Source organism: Thalassophryne amazonica, chromosome 3 (assembly GCF_902500255.1).
Source record: "Thalassophryne amazonica chromosome 3, fThaAma1.1, whole genome shotgun sequence".
NCBI lineage: Eukaryota > Metazoa > Chordata > Actinopteri > Batrachoidiformes > Batrachoididae > Thalassophryne > Thalassophryne amazonica.
Window position 1 is genome coordinate 51,793,542 of NC_047105.1, and position 17,492 is coordinate 51,811,033.

The window sequence follows — 17,492 nt, forward strand, 5'->3', positions numbered from 1 at the left end:
CACTAAAAAGTTTGTGCTTCAACTTACCTCCTGTGCCAGCTTTTCCACCCACAACTTTCACCGCATTACTCGTTGTTGGCCTTCTCAATTTTTGCATCCTGTGAGTATGCGGTTGGTTGCCATCCTTCAAAAATATTAGCATATCTCCAAGCTTATTTCTTAAGTTTTTATTCGTTTTTGGAGTTGTGTGGCTCTTAGGTTCAGGACTCAAATGGGTTTTGTTTTCAATGTCAATCAGTTTTTCTTCCTTGTCAGTGGTTCATGGATTTACTTACGTTTTGCTTTTGGTGGTTTGTGTAATTGGTTTCCCCATTTGTGGTGCTCCCAGCAGAAGCAGGTTGACTGTGCTCGTGGCCCTGTTGGGGGTTCTTGCCCCTTCCGTTTTGAGAGTTTTTGCAAGACCCGTGATTCCACTGTTCTTGATTCTGTCTCTGCTCCTAGTCCTCAAGGTCTCACGGCTTTGACTTTTGGTGATTCTCCTGACAGACCCCTTGCCTCAGTTTCTGGCCGTGTCCGTCCACATGGTTGCCCCCCGGACCCTGTCGGTGTTCACCTGCCTGATACCCTGGCTAACCCCTGCATGCTCCTCCGTCGCCCGTCTGTGAGTCCTTTTTTGTTACACCGGCCACTTGTTTCCTCTCCCCTGGGCTGTGGGTGGGTCCCTGCTAGGTCTCGGGGGTCTTATTTCCCCCCCTCCTTCCCACCCATAGTCATCTGTGGGTGGGATTGTCCCTCTCAGGGTTTTGGGGTGGTGGTGTGGGCAGCCCCCGGTGTTGGCTGCCTTGGTGGGCGGTTCTGTCATGCTTTGTTCCTGGACCAGCCCACAACCTGCTTTTGTCCCCCAGTCTCGGTCCATTTCCCTGTCTTGGTCCTTCTGTTTGGCTCTGTTTATTTTCTGTTTCTTACACTTTAGTCTTGGTTTTATGATCTGTTACACTTCAGCCACGTTAAGTTCTGTTCTAGTTTAGTCTCTGCTTTTTTTTAGTCATACTGTTATCACATTAAGTTTTGAGGATTATCTGTTACACTTCAGCCACTTATTGAGTTCTGTTCTAGTTTATTCTTCATCCTTTACTTTCTGGTTATTCAGTCACTCTGTCTTGAGCACATTTATCCCTTAGGTTTTTCTGTACACTCTGGCCACATGTTGAGTTCTCATGTAGTTTAAATCCAGCCTTTAATTTTCTGTTCTATTTCTGTTTTTTTCATTTGTTTATTCTGTTTCCCTCACATTCGTATTTTAGGTATCATTATTTCCTAATTGTTTTAACATTGGTTTTGTCACTGTCACATTCTTCTTTTTGCTGCTTTTGTCTGACACACCCACCTGTCACTCCACTCTTGTCTCGTCCAGCCACGCCTTTTTTCCTGCACCTGCATCTCATCACGCCCCGATTAACCTCTTTATTTAAGTCCATGCTTTCCTCTCTTTAACTGCTAGTTCGTTGTGCGTATTGCCTCGTTCCAAGCCTCTCGTGTTTTCTGCCATAGTCTGTTTTGCTTGCCGTGTATGACCTTCACCTGTTTTGACTTTGCCTGTGCCTGAACCCTGCTTGTTTTTTGCCTCCGTTTTTTGCCTCCTCTGATACACCTGTTTGCCCGTGCTGGAACTCTGCTCCTTACTAACCATGCCGCTGCCTCACGACTGTCTGTACCTCCGCCTGCCTGTTTGTGACCCAGTGTATCGACTAGAGCCTGTTTTTTTTTTTTTAAACCTTTTTTTCTAAATCCCTCCTCTGAGCCATGAGTCTGTATTTGTGTCCACCTGCCTGTCGTGCCAAGTCCTCACGGTTCCTGACAACGTACTTACTTACTGACCTCTATAATTGCAAACAAAGGTTTCTGTACCAAATATTAAGTTCTGTTTTTATATATATATATATATATATATATATATATATATATATATATATATATATATATATATATATATATATATATATATATATATATATATATATATATATATATATCCTGATCTTGGTTATTTATGTCCATGCTTTCCTCTCTTTAACTGCTAGTTCGTTGTGCGTATTGCCTCGTTCCAAGCCTCTCGTGTTTTCTGCCATAGTCTGTTTTCCTTGCAGTGTATGACCTTCACCTGTTTTGACTTTGCCTGTGCCTGAACCCTGCTTGTTTTTTGCCTCCTCTGATACACCTGTTTGCCCGTGCTGGAACTCTGCTCCTTACTAACCATGCCGCTGCCTCACGACTGTCTGTACCTCCGCCTGCCTGTTTGTGACCCAGTGTATCGACTAGAGCCTGTTTTTTTTTTTTTTTTAAACCTTTTTTTCTAAATCCCTCCTCTGAGCCATGAGTCTGTATTTGTGTCCACCTGCCTATCGTGCCAAGTCCTCACGGTTCCTGACAACGTACTTACTTACTGACCTCTATAATTGCAAACAAAGGTTTCTGTACCAAATATTAAGTTCTGTTTTATATATATATATATCCTGGTCCTCAGGTGTTAGGGCACCTTATATATACGATAAGATAAAACTTCATTAATCTCAGAGGAGAAATTCACATGTTACATCAGCTCTTTAAAAACACACAAGATGGGAGCAAGTACAGGAAAATGTTCATTAACAGTGTGTGCAAGGATAAGCAATAATAATAATACTAGTAACAGTACAATGAAATAAGAAAGAGGTAGAAATAGAATGTGTGTGTGTGTGTGTATATGTGTGTATGTATGTATATATATATATATATATATACACACACATACGTATATGTATGTACATATACATGAGTGGGATTGAAAGAGATAGGAGCATCTTATTTACTATAATAATGCATTTTATTTGTAATGCGCTTTACATTCCATGGAATCTCAAAGTGCTACAATATGTGAAGTGGAATTTAGATGTGATAAGGTGACAGTGCAGGGATTTGTAAACGAGTTGTTATTGCACATGATTTGTGGACATATTAATATTGCACGTGATTGTGGACAACATATATATATACAGTGAGGAAAATAAATATTTGAACACCCTGCGATTTTGCAAGTTCTCCCACTTAGAAATCATGGAGGGGTCTGAAATTTTCATCTTAGGTGCATGTCCACTGTGAGAGACATAATCTAAAAAAAAAAAAAAAAAAAAAAAAATCCGGAAATCACAATAATAATAATTTATTTGTATGTTACTGCTGCAAATAAATATTTGAACACCTACCAACCAGCAAGAATTCTGGCTCACACGGACCTGTTAATTTTTCTTTAAGAAGCCCTCTTATTCTGCACTCTTTACCTGTATTAATTGCACCTGTTTGAACTTGTTACCTGTATAAAAGACACCTGTTTACACACTCAATCACACTCCAACGTGTCCACCATAGCCAAGACCAAAGAGCTGTCTAAGGACACCAGGGACAAAACAGTAGACCTGCACAAGGCTGGAATGGACTACAGGACAACAGGCAAGCAGCTTGATAGAAGACAACTGTTATGATTATTTATTAGAAAGTGGAAGAAACACAAGATGACTGTCAATCTCCCTTGGTCTAGGATTCCATGCAAGATCTCATTTTGTGGGGTAAGGATGATTCTGAGAAAGCTCAGAACTACACAGGAGGACCTGGTCAATGACCTGAAGAGAGCTGGGACCACAGTCACAAAGATTACATTAGTAACACATGATGCTGTCATGGTTTAAAATCCTGCAGGGCAGCAAGGTCCCGCTGCTCAAGCCAGCACATGTCCAGGCCTGTTTGAAGTTCACCAGTGATCATCTGGATGATCCAGAGCTGAAACTCCAAACCTGAAAGATCTAGAGAAGATCTGTATGGAGGAGTGAGCCAAAATCCCTGCTACAGTGTGTGCAAACTTGGTGAAAAACTACAGGAAACTTTTGGCCTCTGTAATTGCAAACAAAGGCTACTGTACCAAATATTAACATTGATTTTCACAGGTGTTCAAATACTTATTTGCAGCAGTAACATACAAATAAATTATTTAAAAAATCATATATTGTGATTTCCGGATTTTTTTTAGATTATGTCTCTCACAGTGGACATGCACCTAAGATGACAATTTCAGACCCCTCCATGATTTCTAAGTGGGAGAACTTGCAAAATCGCAGGGTGTTTAAATACTTATTTTCCTCACTGTATACACACACAAGCTGAGTTACCTATTCTCCACACAGGTAATAGAGAAGAATTTTAGCCATGTCATTGTATATTTCAAGTCACTTTAGGGGAGGTGATGGTCTAGTGATTAAAGCGTTGGGCTTGAGACCAGAGGATACTCGGTTCAAATCCCAGCCTGACCGGAAAATCACTAAGGGCCCTTGCGCAAGGTTCTTAATCCCCTAGTTGCTCCAGGTGTGTAGTGGACGCCTTGCATGGCAGCAGCCTGATATCGGGGTGAATGTGAGGCATTAATTTATGAAGCACTTTGAGCATCTGATGCAGATGGAAAAGTGCTATATAAATGCAGTCCATTTACTTTAGTTGAGGTGTAGTAAGCTGCATTGCATTGTGTGTATGTTGTCATCATTAATTTTCATAGAGACATTTGTGACATTCATGAGTGAATGATGATAAAAGGTGACAGCATGTCATATCGCTGCAATGCTCTGGCATGCCGTACACAGCAGGTACATTGACTACTTTCCGGATACACTGGTATTTCTAGAATCTTGGTTTATTTCAATGTACCTGTGAAATATTGTACTGTGGACAAGGAGGGATTTGAAATGAAATTCAGGCAATATTTCATGCTTTTTAAAAAAATGGATTGTATATATTTTTAATAAGTGTACATGTATGCTACAGAACATGCAATAGTGTTTGGGGTGTAAGGGTTTAGTAGTCGAGGCAGTATGTTTGCTTTTAAAGTCAACCACGTGCTTTGGATCTGCACTAGTCCTCACTACTTTCCTAACTCTTACCTATGGGTCAATGGCAATGGCCACACCCCTGTAAACTGAACTGGCTTGTGTGCTAAACCAGGTAAGAGAGAGAGATTCTCTGTGAAGGAGTTTGCTTTGCTCCCACATCAGTGCACGAAGACTTCAAACTTCCAGAGTGGACCGTTGAACAGATGAAGCAATAACTTCAACATTATGCACCCTCCACAATTAAAATGTCATGTGGCTAATGGCTTTTTTGAGGAAAAGGACTTCTCAGATATTTTTATACCAAACGTAGTGCTTCTATCATCAACTGAAGGATTCTTACACTTGTAAATATAATGAAGGAATGAGTCCATTCCAGTTTGTTCATAGCTCATGGGCCAAACAGGTTGGCGATAACTTAAGCTGGCCAAACAACATTTGCAGTCCAGGCTGAGTATTCCATGATGTACACAAAAACGTATGGTGGCCATCCCAGGGTGGTAGCTATAGCCAGATATGGGTAGGATTATTTTGAAATGTAATTAATTACTAAATGAGAAATACAATTGAAATACTTTTGATTTTGGAATACATTTGGATTACTTGTGATTTGAATATGTTAGATTTTGAACTCAGCAACATGGGGTGTGCAGCCAGTACATTCTGAGTGTCGGTCCCAAGCCTGGATAAATGAGGAGGGTTGTGTCAGGAAGGTCATCCGGCGTAAAACAAGCCAACCCAACCATGCAGACTAAGAATCGAATTTCCATACTGGATTGGTCAAGGCCCGATCCAGTATGGATCCAGGTTAACAACATCCACCATCGGTGCTGTTGCCCAGCAGTGTGCTGGCGGAAATTGGGATACTGCTGGACAAAGAAGTCCACAGACAGTGAGAGAAGAGGAAAACTAGAAGGGTGGAAATGGGAGTAGGGACTTTGAATTTCGTAGTATGACTGGTAAAGGGACAGATCTGGCTTATATGAGAGAGAGGAAAAGGTAGACATATTGTGTGTGCAAGAGACCAAGTGGAAGGGAAGTAAGAGTAGGAGCATTGGCGGTGGGTTCAAATTGTTGTATCATGGTGAGGATAGGAAGAGAAATGGTGTTGGGGTCATTTTAAAGGAGTATCAATCAATCAATCAATTTTTTTTTTATATAGCGCCAAATCACAACAAACAGTTGCCCCAAGGCGCTTTATATTGTAAGGCAAGGCCATACAATAATGATGTAAAACCCCAACGGTCAAAACGACCCCCTGTGAGCAAGCACTTGGCTACAGTGGGAAGGAAAAACTCCCTTTTAACAGGAAGAAACCTCCAGCAGAACCAGGCTCAGGGAGGGGCAGTCTTCTGCTGGGACTGGTTGGGGCTGAGGGAGAGAACCAGGAAAAAGACATGCTGTGGAGGGGAGCAGAGATCGATCACTAATGATTAAATGCAGAGTGGTGCATACAGAGCAAAAAGAGAAAGAAACAGTGCATCATGGGAACCCCCCAGCAGTCTACGTCTATAGCAGCATAACTAAGGGATGGTTCAGGGTCACCTGATCCAGCCCTAACTATAAGCTTTAGCAAAAAGGAAAGTTTTAAGCCTAATCTTAAAAGTAGAGAGGGTGTCTGTCTCCCTGATCTGAATTGGGAGCTGGTTCCACAGGAGAGGAGCCTGAAAGCTGAAGGCTCTGCCTCCCATTCTACTCTTACAAACCCTAATATATATATATATATATCCTGATCTTGGTTATTTATGTCCATGCTGTAGTATGTTAAGAGTGTGTTGGAGGTTAAGCGAGTGTCTGACAGGGTGATGAGTGTGAAGTTGGAAATTGAAGAGGTGATGATGAATATCATCAGTGCATATGCCCCACAGGTAGGTTGTGAGATGAAGGAGAAAGAACATTTCTGGAGTGAGTTAGATGAGGAGGTGGAGAGTGTGACCAAGCGTGAAAGAGTGGTGATAGGAGCGGACTCCAATGGGCATGTTGGTGAAGGGAACAGAGGTGATGAGGAAGTAATGGGTAGATATGGTGTCAAGGATAGGAATGGGGAAGGGTAGATGGTAGTTGATTTTGCAAAAAGGATGGAAATGGCTGTGGTGAATACCTACTTTAGGAAAAGGGAGGAGCACAGGGTGACATATAAAAGTGGAGGAAGGTGCACACAGGTGGACTACATTCTTTATAGGAGATGCAAGCTAAAATAAATCAGAGACTGTAAGGTGGTGGCAGGAGAGAGTTTAGCTAGGAGAGAGTGTAGCTAGACAGCATAGGATGGTGGTTTGTAGGATGACTTTAGATATAAAGAAAAGACGAGAGTGAAACTCAACAAAGGATCAGATGGTGGAAGCTGAAGGAGGAAGACTTTTGTGTCAAATTTAGTGAGCAGGTGAGGGAAGCACTGAATGGAGGGGAAACAATTTTGGACAACTGGAAAAGTACGGCAGATGTGGTGAGAGAGTCAGGTAGGAAGGTACTGGGTGTGACATCTGGACAGTGGAAGGAAGAGAAGGTGGTGGAACGAAAAGTTCCAGGAAATCATAAGGAGAAAGAGGTTTGCGAAAAAGTTTTGATAAGTCAGAGAGAGTAAGAAAGTAGACAGCAGTGCATGGAGATGCAGCGTAAGGTGAAAAGAGAAGTGGCAATAGCTAAGGAAAAAGGCATATTGCGAGCTGTAGATGTTGAATAGTAAGGAAGGAGAAATAGACTTGGCCAGACAAAGAGACAGAGCTGGAAAGGATGTGCAGCAGGTTAGGGTGGTAAAAGATGCACATGGTAATGTGCTGACAAGAGAGGAGTCTGTGTTGCGAAGGTGGAGGGAATATTTTGAGGAGCTAATGAATGAAGAAAATGAGAGAGAGAAAAGGCTGGATGATGTGGTGAGAGTAAGTCAGGAAGTACAAGAGATTAGTAAGGATGAAATGAGGGCAGCTATGAAAAGTGGAAGGGCAGTTGATCCAGATGACATTCCAGTGGAGGCAAGGAAATGTCTAGGAGAGATGGCAGTGGAGTTTCTATCCGGATTGTCTAATAAAATCTTGGAAGGTGAGAGGATGCCTGAGGAGTGGAGATGAAGTGTGCTGGGTCCTATTTTTAAGAACAAGGGTGATGTGCTGAGCTGCAGTAACTACAGAGGCATAAAGTTGATGAGCCACAGCATGACGTGATGGGAAAGAGTAGTAGAATCTAGGCTTAGAAAACAGGTGAAGATCTGTAAGCAGCAATATGGTTTCATGCCAAGAAAAAGTATTACAGATGCAATGTTTGCTCTGAGAATACTGTTGGAGAAGTACAGAGAAGGCCAGAAAGAGTTACAATGTGTGTCTGTGGATTTAGATAAAGCTTATGACGGGGTGCCAAGAGAAAAGTTGTGGTATTGTATGAGGAAGTCTGGAGTGGCAGAGATGTATGTTAGGGTAGTGCAGGACATGTACAAGGATCGTGTGACAGCGGTGAGATGTGCACTAGGAATGACAGACTCATTCAAGGTGGAGTTGGGATTACACCAAGGATCAGCTCTGAGTTCTTCCTTGTTCGCAAAGGTGATGGACAGGTTGACTGAGGACTTCAGACAGAAGTCTCCATGGACTATAACGTTTGCAGATGACATTGTGATCTGTAGTGAGAGTAGAGAGCAAGTTGAGTCTAGCCTGGAAAGGTGGAGATATGCTCTGGAAAGCAGGGGAATGAATGTCAGTAGGAGTAAGACTGAGTACATGTGTGTGAATGAGAGGGAGCCCAGTGGAATAGTGCGGTTACAAGGAGTAGAAGTGGTGAAAGTAGATGAGTTTAAATACTTGGGGTCAACTGTCCAAAGTAATGGAGAGTGTGGTAGAGAGGTGAAGAAGAGAGTGCAGGCAGGGTGGAGGGGGTGGAGAAAGATGGCAGGAGTGATTTGTGACCAAAGAATATCAGCATAAGTGAAAGGGAAAGTCTACAAGACAGTAGTGTGACCAGCTTGTACGGCTGCCAGACAGTGGCACTAATAAAAAGGGAGGAGACAGAGCTGGAGGTGGTGGAGCTGAAGCTGTTGAGATTCTCTTTGGGAGTGATGAGGATGGACAGGATTAGAAATGAACACATCAGAGGGACAACTCAGGTGGGACGGTTTGGAGACAAAGTCAGGGAGATGAGATTGCGATGGTTTGGATGTGCAGAGGAGGGACCCAGAGTATATAGGGAGAAGGATGCTGAGGATGGAGCCAAGAGGCAGGAGGAGAAGAGGGCGGTCAAAACGGAGGTTTATGGATGTGCTGAGGGAGGACATGCAGGTGGCTGGTGTGATGGAGGAAGAGTCAGAGGACAGGGTGAGACAGAAACGATTGATGTGCTGTGGCGACCCCTAACAGGACAGCTGAAAGAAAAAGATGATGATTAGGGATTTTGATTTTGAAGTACTGTAATTCAAAAGAATTCTGATTGCAAGTCATCAATCCATCCATCCAGCCACCCATTTTCTTCCACTTTATCCGGAGTTGGGTCGTGGGGGCAGCAGCTCAAGCAAAGCTGCCCAGACCTCCCGATCCACACACACCTTCCCCAGCTCCTCTGGGGGAACCCCGAGGCATTCCCAAGCCAGCCGAGTGACGTAGTCCCTCCAGCGTGTCCTGGGTCTTCCCCGGGGCCTCCTCCCAATGGGATGTGCGCGGAACACCTCTCCAGCGAGGCGTCCAGGGGGCATCCGGAAAAGATGCCCGAGCCACCTCAGCTGGCTCCTTTCGACGTGGAGGAGCAGCTGCTCGACTCCAAGCTCCTCCCGAGTGACCGAGCTCCTCACCCTATCTCTAAGGGAGCGCCCAGCCACCCTGCACAGGAAACTCATCTCGGCCGCTTGTAGTCGCGATTTCGTTCTTTCGGTCATGAGCCAAATCTCATGACCATAGGTGAGGGTCGGAACATAGATCGATCAATAAATCGAGAGCTTTGCCCCCTGCTCAGCTCTCTCTTCACCACGATGGTCGAAATTGCAATGTAAAAACAGTGAAATACACCACTCCCTCAATTTTGATTCATTGATATTTACATTTACGGTTACCTACCTTTTGTGTGTAATTTTGGTATAAATTTGATTGCAAAACAAAGTCTGCATGAAGGACTTCAAATGTGTTTGTCTTTTAACCAAGTATTTCCACTTAGTTTGGGGAGTCCACCTCTTATAGTTCTACTGGACAAACATTAGCCCATTAACTATTATATTTAAAAGACATCAGCATTACAAAAACAAATGTTGGGCAATTGTTTTGATTAAAATGATTGGCATTTGGCTTATGTCTAAAACAGGTTAACCCGGGCAGCGCCGGGTACCCAACTAGTGTACTATAAAAGCAAACTAAACATCCTTTTCTATGCATTTTGACCTGCTAAATTCAAATATTGTTATTAGCAAGCTGTATCTTTACCCCTTCACTCCTAATTTGCATAAAACAAAATGGCAACTCATTTCAAAAGTCTGCTTGTGTTTGCATTAGAAGAGAAAATTAAACTTCTATTTCTGTGTTTTAACATGCTGAGTTCAGTTATTGTTGTTGGCATGCTGGATCTTTACTCCTTCACCCCTAATTTGCATAAACAAAACGGCCACCCGCTCCATCATATTTGTCAGACGTGTGGTGCTATTTGCTTTGGATCAGAAAATAGGACGTATTTATATGTAATTTGACCTGCTGAATTTAAATATTGCTGTTGGAAAGCTGTATCCCTACTCCTCTACCCCATAATTATCAAAAAATTTAATTTAGTGACTTCCTGGTATTGTTACGGTAAAATAGTAAGTCGTCTTTGATTTGACCAAGGCAAGCAAATGAGCAAAATTAAGTAAAAAAGGATGATAGTATGAAATGAAACACGTCTTGGATAAATATGCATGTCTCTAAAGGCCAAATGTGGGTAAAACTGTTGTAATCGTATCTATCTAGTATTAGTGTGGTTACATAAATAAAACAAATGTTCCTTAAGTCTAACATGAACATTAAACTACCTGATACATAATACAAACAGGCTAACATGAACATTGGAGGGACCTGCAATTGGTTCCTCAGTGTCTTGAGACATTGACCTTTTCTCTAGTCTCCTAATATTTGTTTTGTTGGTGAACCATCTGTAACAGGATTTACCTGTTACATTTAGAATCATTTTAGAGACATCTCATCAGAACTCAATATCCTCTGAGCTGTGAGTTTGTTCTCCATATCTTTGAGCTTGTGACGGACTGTTGCACTATCCTGCAATGTAGCCCTTCCTTTGTCTCTAGCCTGAACAAGATTTTATTTAGTACAGTCCTGACAAATGATGCAGACATCACCAGCCACTGAAGAATCTTGTTTCATGCTGCATAAGACATCCATTTTTCAATTCAAGACAACAGAGACTGCTACCTAAATAAGTATTGAGAACAGTCAAACTGTTTTGATCACCACTGATGTATGCAACAAGAGAAAGTGCTAACAAGAGGTAATCACTCCACAATTGAAGTGATGAATGCAACTAAACCTAAATCTTAGAGAACACAGAGATTCAACTATATTAGCTTACTACCTAACACTCAAGATTATATGCAAATCAATCTAGTGACAAGGAACACTGGCAGCCTAACACAGTGTATATAAAGAGAATCAGTGGACAAGAGACAACACAAATCTAATCTAATGCTACTAAGTATAATATATGACAAAACCAATAACATAAGATTGGAACTTGTCCACACAAACCAATACACTAGAACATGCACAGATATAGATGAAGTATCTCAGATTCTCCTTAACGTGAGTGTGAAAGGATGAACTCCACAAATGTATCAAGGAACAATGCAGTTTGATTGACCACGTCTATGCTGTGGCTGCTGCTGCTGCTGCTGCTGTTGAGTCACTGTGGCACCATGTGCCTGGCCACTAAGTGAGGCCTGCCCTCACTGTCGAAAGCAGTAGCCCTCTGGTGTTGAAGCTGTATACATTATATGTGCTGTACTGAGCCAATTATATATGTTTTCACATAGTATTATCATTGTATTGTTCAGCATTTGTGATGAAAAAATACACAAGAGTCATTCACATGAAGGAATGAATATAACGATACTGTGATTTTTAAATGCACAGGAGATGTTTTTCAACAGGCCAGTATAAGTGAGATTGGCAAATACATGCATTTGTAGACCTGATTGTGCAGCAGAGGCATGGGGAAACATTGGTTTTGTTATCAATGTCTTGTGTAGAACAAGCTTCTGCAAAGTATGAAAACATCAGACGGCCATGTAGTTTCATGCATATTAGGGATGAAGGACAGAAGATACACCTTGCAAATTAGAAACTGTGAACTCAGCAGTTCAAATAATACAAAGATAAGAATTTTCATTGCCTTTCTTGAGCAAAAACAAGCAAACTTGTGAAATGTGAACAAAAAATTATGCAAATTAGGCAGTGAAGGAGTAGAGATGCAGCATGCTAACAATATTTGAATTCTGCAGATCATATACATAAGTATAGAACTTTTATTTCTGTTTCTAATGCAAATACAAGTAAACGTGTGGTAAATTTGACATAATGGGTGGCCATTTTGTTTTATGCAAATTAGAAGGTGAAAGAGTAAAGATACAGCATGGCAACAGCAATTTTTTTAACTCAGCACGTCAAAATACATAAGAATCAGCCTGTTGTCTGCTTTTAACAGAAAATGCCTTTAGTCCAGTCATTTTATGAAAAAAAGGGGTCAACCCAGAACAAATTGCAACAGAAATTATTTTGGTAGCATTTGAACCCTGAAACTGTTTTATAAAACACACTAAAAGTCTAGAAAGATAAAAAAACGGGAACACTCCCAAAATCCAAGATGGCCGTCCGAAAACATGCAAAAATTTAGTTTTTCCAAAATAACTCCCAAAATATCAATATTTAAGCACATAAACTTGGGTATTGTGGACATTTTGACACCAAAATTAGGTCTCTATCTGTAACGGTTCTTGAGATACAGCCTATATGTATTTTACATACACTCAAGGATTGCAATTTGGTTTGTGTCCTATTACGTTAAAAATATTGCAGTTAAGGCCCATAAATACATTGAAGTTGACTATAAACTTGTGCTTTGTGGACATTTTGGCACCAAAAAATAGCTGTAGCTATTACAGTTTTTGAGATATGGTATAAAAATACATTTACACTCGACAAAAATTGATGAAATTGAGCAGTTATGTTGAAAACTAAGTACCATTTCTGAAATGTCCATCTAAAGAAGGTAATAATCTTTTTGAGTCAATATTTCACTGGAATATGAATAGAGAAGTTACTCATATATTATGTATAATAGAGTGGATGTCAATGCACAACCAGGGCACACTGGTGACACCACTGCTGTGTGGACAACCTGGAGAAAGCCTCAGTTCTCTCAGATACAGGCGCTTTTGTTGGTAGGTTGCAACAAAGGCAACTCATGTGCAGCCACAGTGTTTGCCACCCACTTCGGCAGCTGCCAAGTTTCATAGTCTGAGAGTTTACTTGCAAGTTCAGGAATGGAAAGGTGAAGATGAAGGTGACAACATGCCATTGTAAGAATGGGGATGGAAAGTTTCTGATAGTCAGGTTGTCCCAATCATGACTGACTTGCAAGCAGCACCAGATTCTCTTCTGCATGCTGTGAGATGTAACTGCAGTACTGACTGTTGCAAACTTAACTTAGATTGCTCAGCAGCGTGTGGCAACTGCAGAGGTACAGGGTGTACAAATGCAGGCCAACTCAATGATAACCAGGATGATGAGACTGAAATTTGAACAAGTAAAATTTCAAGTGTCATGATGTACACAATACTGATTTCACCTGAACTTTTATTATCATGCTTCATTGGTTTTACTGTAAAATTACTGTGTGATTACATCTGTGTCATTAAAAAAGTTAGTGCAGCTGACAAGCACTAAGAATATTATTATTACATTCTTTAAATGAACATTTCAGAACAGTTACTTGGTTTCAACATAACAATTTCACGTTTTAGCCAAGTGTAGATGGCTTATGTGCTGTATCTCAAAAACTGTAAGAGCTACAGCCATTCTTTTGGTGCTAAAATGTCCACAATACACAAGTTTATATTCAACTTCAATACATTTCTGGGCCTTAACTGCAATATTTTTAACGTAATAGGACACAAACCAAATTGCCGTCCTTGAGTGTATGTAAAACTACAAATAGACTGTATCTCAAGAACCGTTACAGATAGAGACTTAATTTTGGTGTCAAAATGTCCACAATACCCAAATTTATATTTAACATCAATACATTCATGTGCTTAAATATTGATATTTTTTCAGTTATTTGGGAAAAGCAAATTTTTGCATGTTTTCGGGTGGCCATCTTGGATTTTGGGAGTGTTCCTGATTTTTTTTTTTTTTATCTTTCTAGACTTTTAGTATGTTTTATAAAACAGTTTCACGGTTCAAATGCCACCAAAATCATTTCTGTTGCAATTTGTTCTTGGTCAAACCATAAAATGACTGGACTACTTGGGTAGTCTACTCATCTGAAAATGGATCCTAACTACTCCCCCCCCAGTCCAGTATCACTCTTAACATTACAATATTACACGCAACAAAAATATAAACGCAACACTTTTGGTTTTGCTCATTTTGTATGAAATGAACTCAAAGATCTAAAACTTTTTCCACATACACAATATCACCATTTCCCTCAAATATTGTTCACAAACCAGTCTAAATCTGTGATAGTGAGCACTTCTCCTTTGCTGAGATAATCCATCCCACCTCACAGGTGTGCCATACCAAGATGCTGATTAGACACCATGATTAGTGCACAGGTGTGCCTTAGACTGCCCACAATAAATGGCCACTCTGAAAGGTGCAGTTTTATCACACAGCACAATGCCACAGATGTCGCAACATTTGAGGGAGCGTGCAATTGGCATGCTGACAGCAGGAATGTCAACCAGAGCTGTTGCTCGTGTATTGAATGTTCATTTCTCTACCATAAGCTGTCTCCAAAGGCGTTTCAGAGAATTTGGCAGTACATCCAACCAGCCTCACAACCGCAGACCACGTGTAACCACACCAGCCCAGGACCTCCACATCCAGCATGTTCACCTCCAAGATCGTCTGAGACCAGCCACTCGGACAGCTGCTGAAACAATCGGTTTGCATAACCAAAGAATTTCTGCACAAACTGTCAGAAACCGTCTCAGGGAAGCTCATCTGCATGCTCGTCGTCCTCATCGGGGTCTCGACCTGACTCCACTTCGTCGTCATAACCGACTTGAGTGGGCAAATGCTCACATTCGCTGGCGTTTGGCACGTTGGAGAGGTGTTCTCTTCACGGATGAATCCCAGTTCACACTGTTCAGGGCAGATGGCACACAGCGTGTGTGGCATCGTGTGGGTGAGCCGTTTTCTGATGTCAATGTTGTGGATCGAGTGGCCCATGGTGGCGGTGGGGTTATGGTATAGGCAGGCGTCTGTTATGGACGAAGAACACAGGTGCATTTTATTGATGGTATTTTGAATGCACAGAGATACCGTGGCGAGATCCTGAGGCCCATTGTTGTGCCATACATCCAAGAACATCACCTCATGTTGCAGCAGGATAATACACGGCCCCATGTTGCAAGGATCTGTACACAATTCTTGGAAACTGAAAATGTCCCAGTTCTTGCATGGCCGGCATACTCACTGGACATGTCACCCATTGAGCATGTTTGGGATGCTCTGGACCGGCGTATATGACAACGTGTACCAGTTCCTGCCAATATCCAGCAACTTCGCACAGCCATTGAAGAGGAGTGGACCAACATTCCACAGGCCACAATTGACAACCTGATCAACTCTATGCGAAGGAGATGTGTTGCACTGCATGAGGCAAATGGTGGTCACACCAGATACTGACTGGTATCCCCCCCCAATAAAACAAAACTGCACCTTTCAGAGTGGCCTTTTAATGTGGGCAGTCTAAGGCACACCTGTGCACTAATCATGGTGTCTAATCAGCATCTTGATATGGCACACCTGTGAGGTGGGATGGATTATCTCAGCAAAGGAGAAGTGCTCACTATCACAGATTTAGACTGGTTTGTGAACAATATTTGAGGGAAATGGTGATATTGTGTATGTGGAAAAAGTTTTAGATCTTTGAGTTCATCTCATACAAAATGGGAGCAAAACCAAAAGTGTTGCGTTTATATTTTTGTTGAGTGTACAATACATTAACTGAACCTAATGGATGAAGCTACCGATGGCTGCTAAATGTACTAATGCTATTAGCATACAACATTACATCCAATGATAATGTCACTCGGCACGGTGCATTAGGGACATCTGTGATGATGTTTCACCACACAACAAGCCATATTATTCCAGGTGTTTTATAATAAATTACTCCAAACAAAACAGACACAGCCTCCACAACAGCGAACTGCCTCTGAGCGACGGTCACAGTGAGAGGCAGAGACACTCAGCTGTGATCACTCAAAGCGAACGCGCCCCTAAATTGACAGAAATTTGTCTTAAAGACTGTTGAAGAAAAAGTGACCCTCGTACAGTTGTCATGGAGGCAGAAACTATATCGAGACCAGTTTTGTCTATAGAGACCAAAACGGTTTTTGTGCCAGGCTGTAAACATATTTATTTCTGCTCTAAAGTTGGATATTTTACAGAACAGCTCAGGCTGTATAGCTGTTCTGTTAAAATCAGATGGTTTGGTTTTGTCTCTAGCTTGCTTCTATCAGCCAGCGAACAGCTATCACTGTCTGGAACGATGAGATTTATACACCAAGCCAACCTGAAATGAACCATTGTACATTACCCTGACTTTACTGACGAGTCTGACCCATCGATTTCTATTTACTCACTAGATGGAGGACCGGGGTGATCCGCTCATTCGCTGGCTGTTGCCAGAGCGCCGCCATCTTGGTTAGCATCTGACAACCAGACATCAATAGAAATCTATGTGGAGATGATCAATGTTTTCAAGAGAGTTTCACCATAAAGCTACATTATCCGTGCTATTACTGTGCTGGTGCATTTATTCAAACTCAGTCCCACATTTGTACAGCCAATATTTGTCAAAACAAATAGAGAAGAGGATCAGACTATTTATATAACAGACTTGAATGAATTTGTTAGTCCCAGTCCAGATAGAAAATAATACCATCAGTTTGTCAAACACATTGTGTCTGCCATGACATGCAATACTCGTCTGATCCTTAATTAATTTCATTATGAAGTTAAAGATGGGAAACAATCAGAGGTTAAAGTAAGAACTTTGCACGCTTGCATCATATTACAGAATATTAATATTAAAGACTGCTCTTAACCCACCTGCAGCGCCGCTTTTACGGCGTGCTTCTCTGCGAAAATATCAAATAATATAAATAAAATGAAACAGCCACGCCGGCCAGGGCGAAAGTAAGATTATTCTTTTTTTTTCCCAACATATGTTTATTAATTTTTTTCTTTTTACATAAACACAAAACAAAAACAGAACCAAATATATAACAATAACAACACCCCAGCTCAAAATCAAAAGTGCCAAACTCATAAAAAAAAAAAAAAAAAAGGATTCAGTTTAGAAAGGAATCATGGGCATTCCACTATTGGTAAAATGACCTTTGTACATCACAGAAAGCCCCTCGAAAAAATAGCTGCCAGATCCAGACCAACATAC

General features: G+C 41.4%; 1 protein-coding gene and 1 long non-coding RNA gene across 7 annotated transcripts in view; both read left to right on the forward strand.

Moving 5' to 3' along the window:
• Positions 1 to 17,492, forward strand: part of kaznb (kazrin, periplakin interacting protein b) — a 465,815-nt gene that overhangs the window by 59,336 nt on the left and 388,987 nt on the right. The window lies entirely within an intron of this gene.
• LOC117506703 lies at positions 187 to 16,923 on the forward strand. The gene is made up of 3 exons (XR_004559535.1): positions 187 to 198; positions 15,281 to 15,286; positions 16,650 to 16,923. It is a non-coding gene; the product is annotated as an uncharacterized LOC117506703 (long non-coding RNA).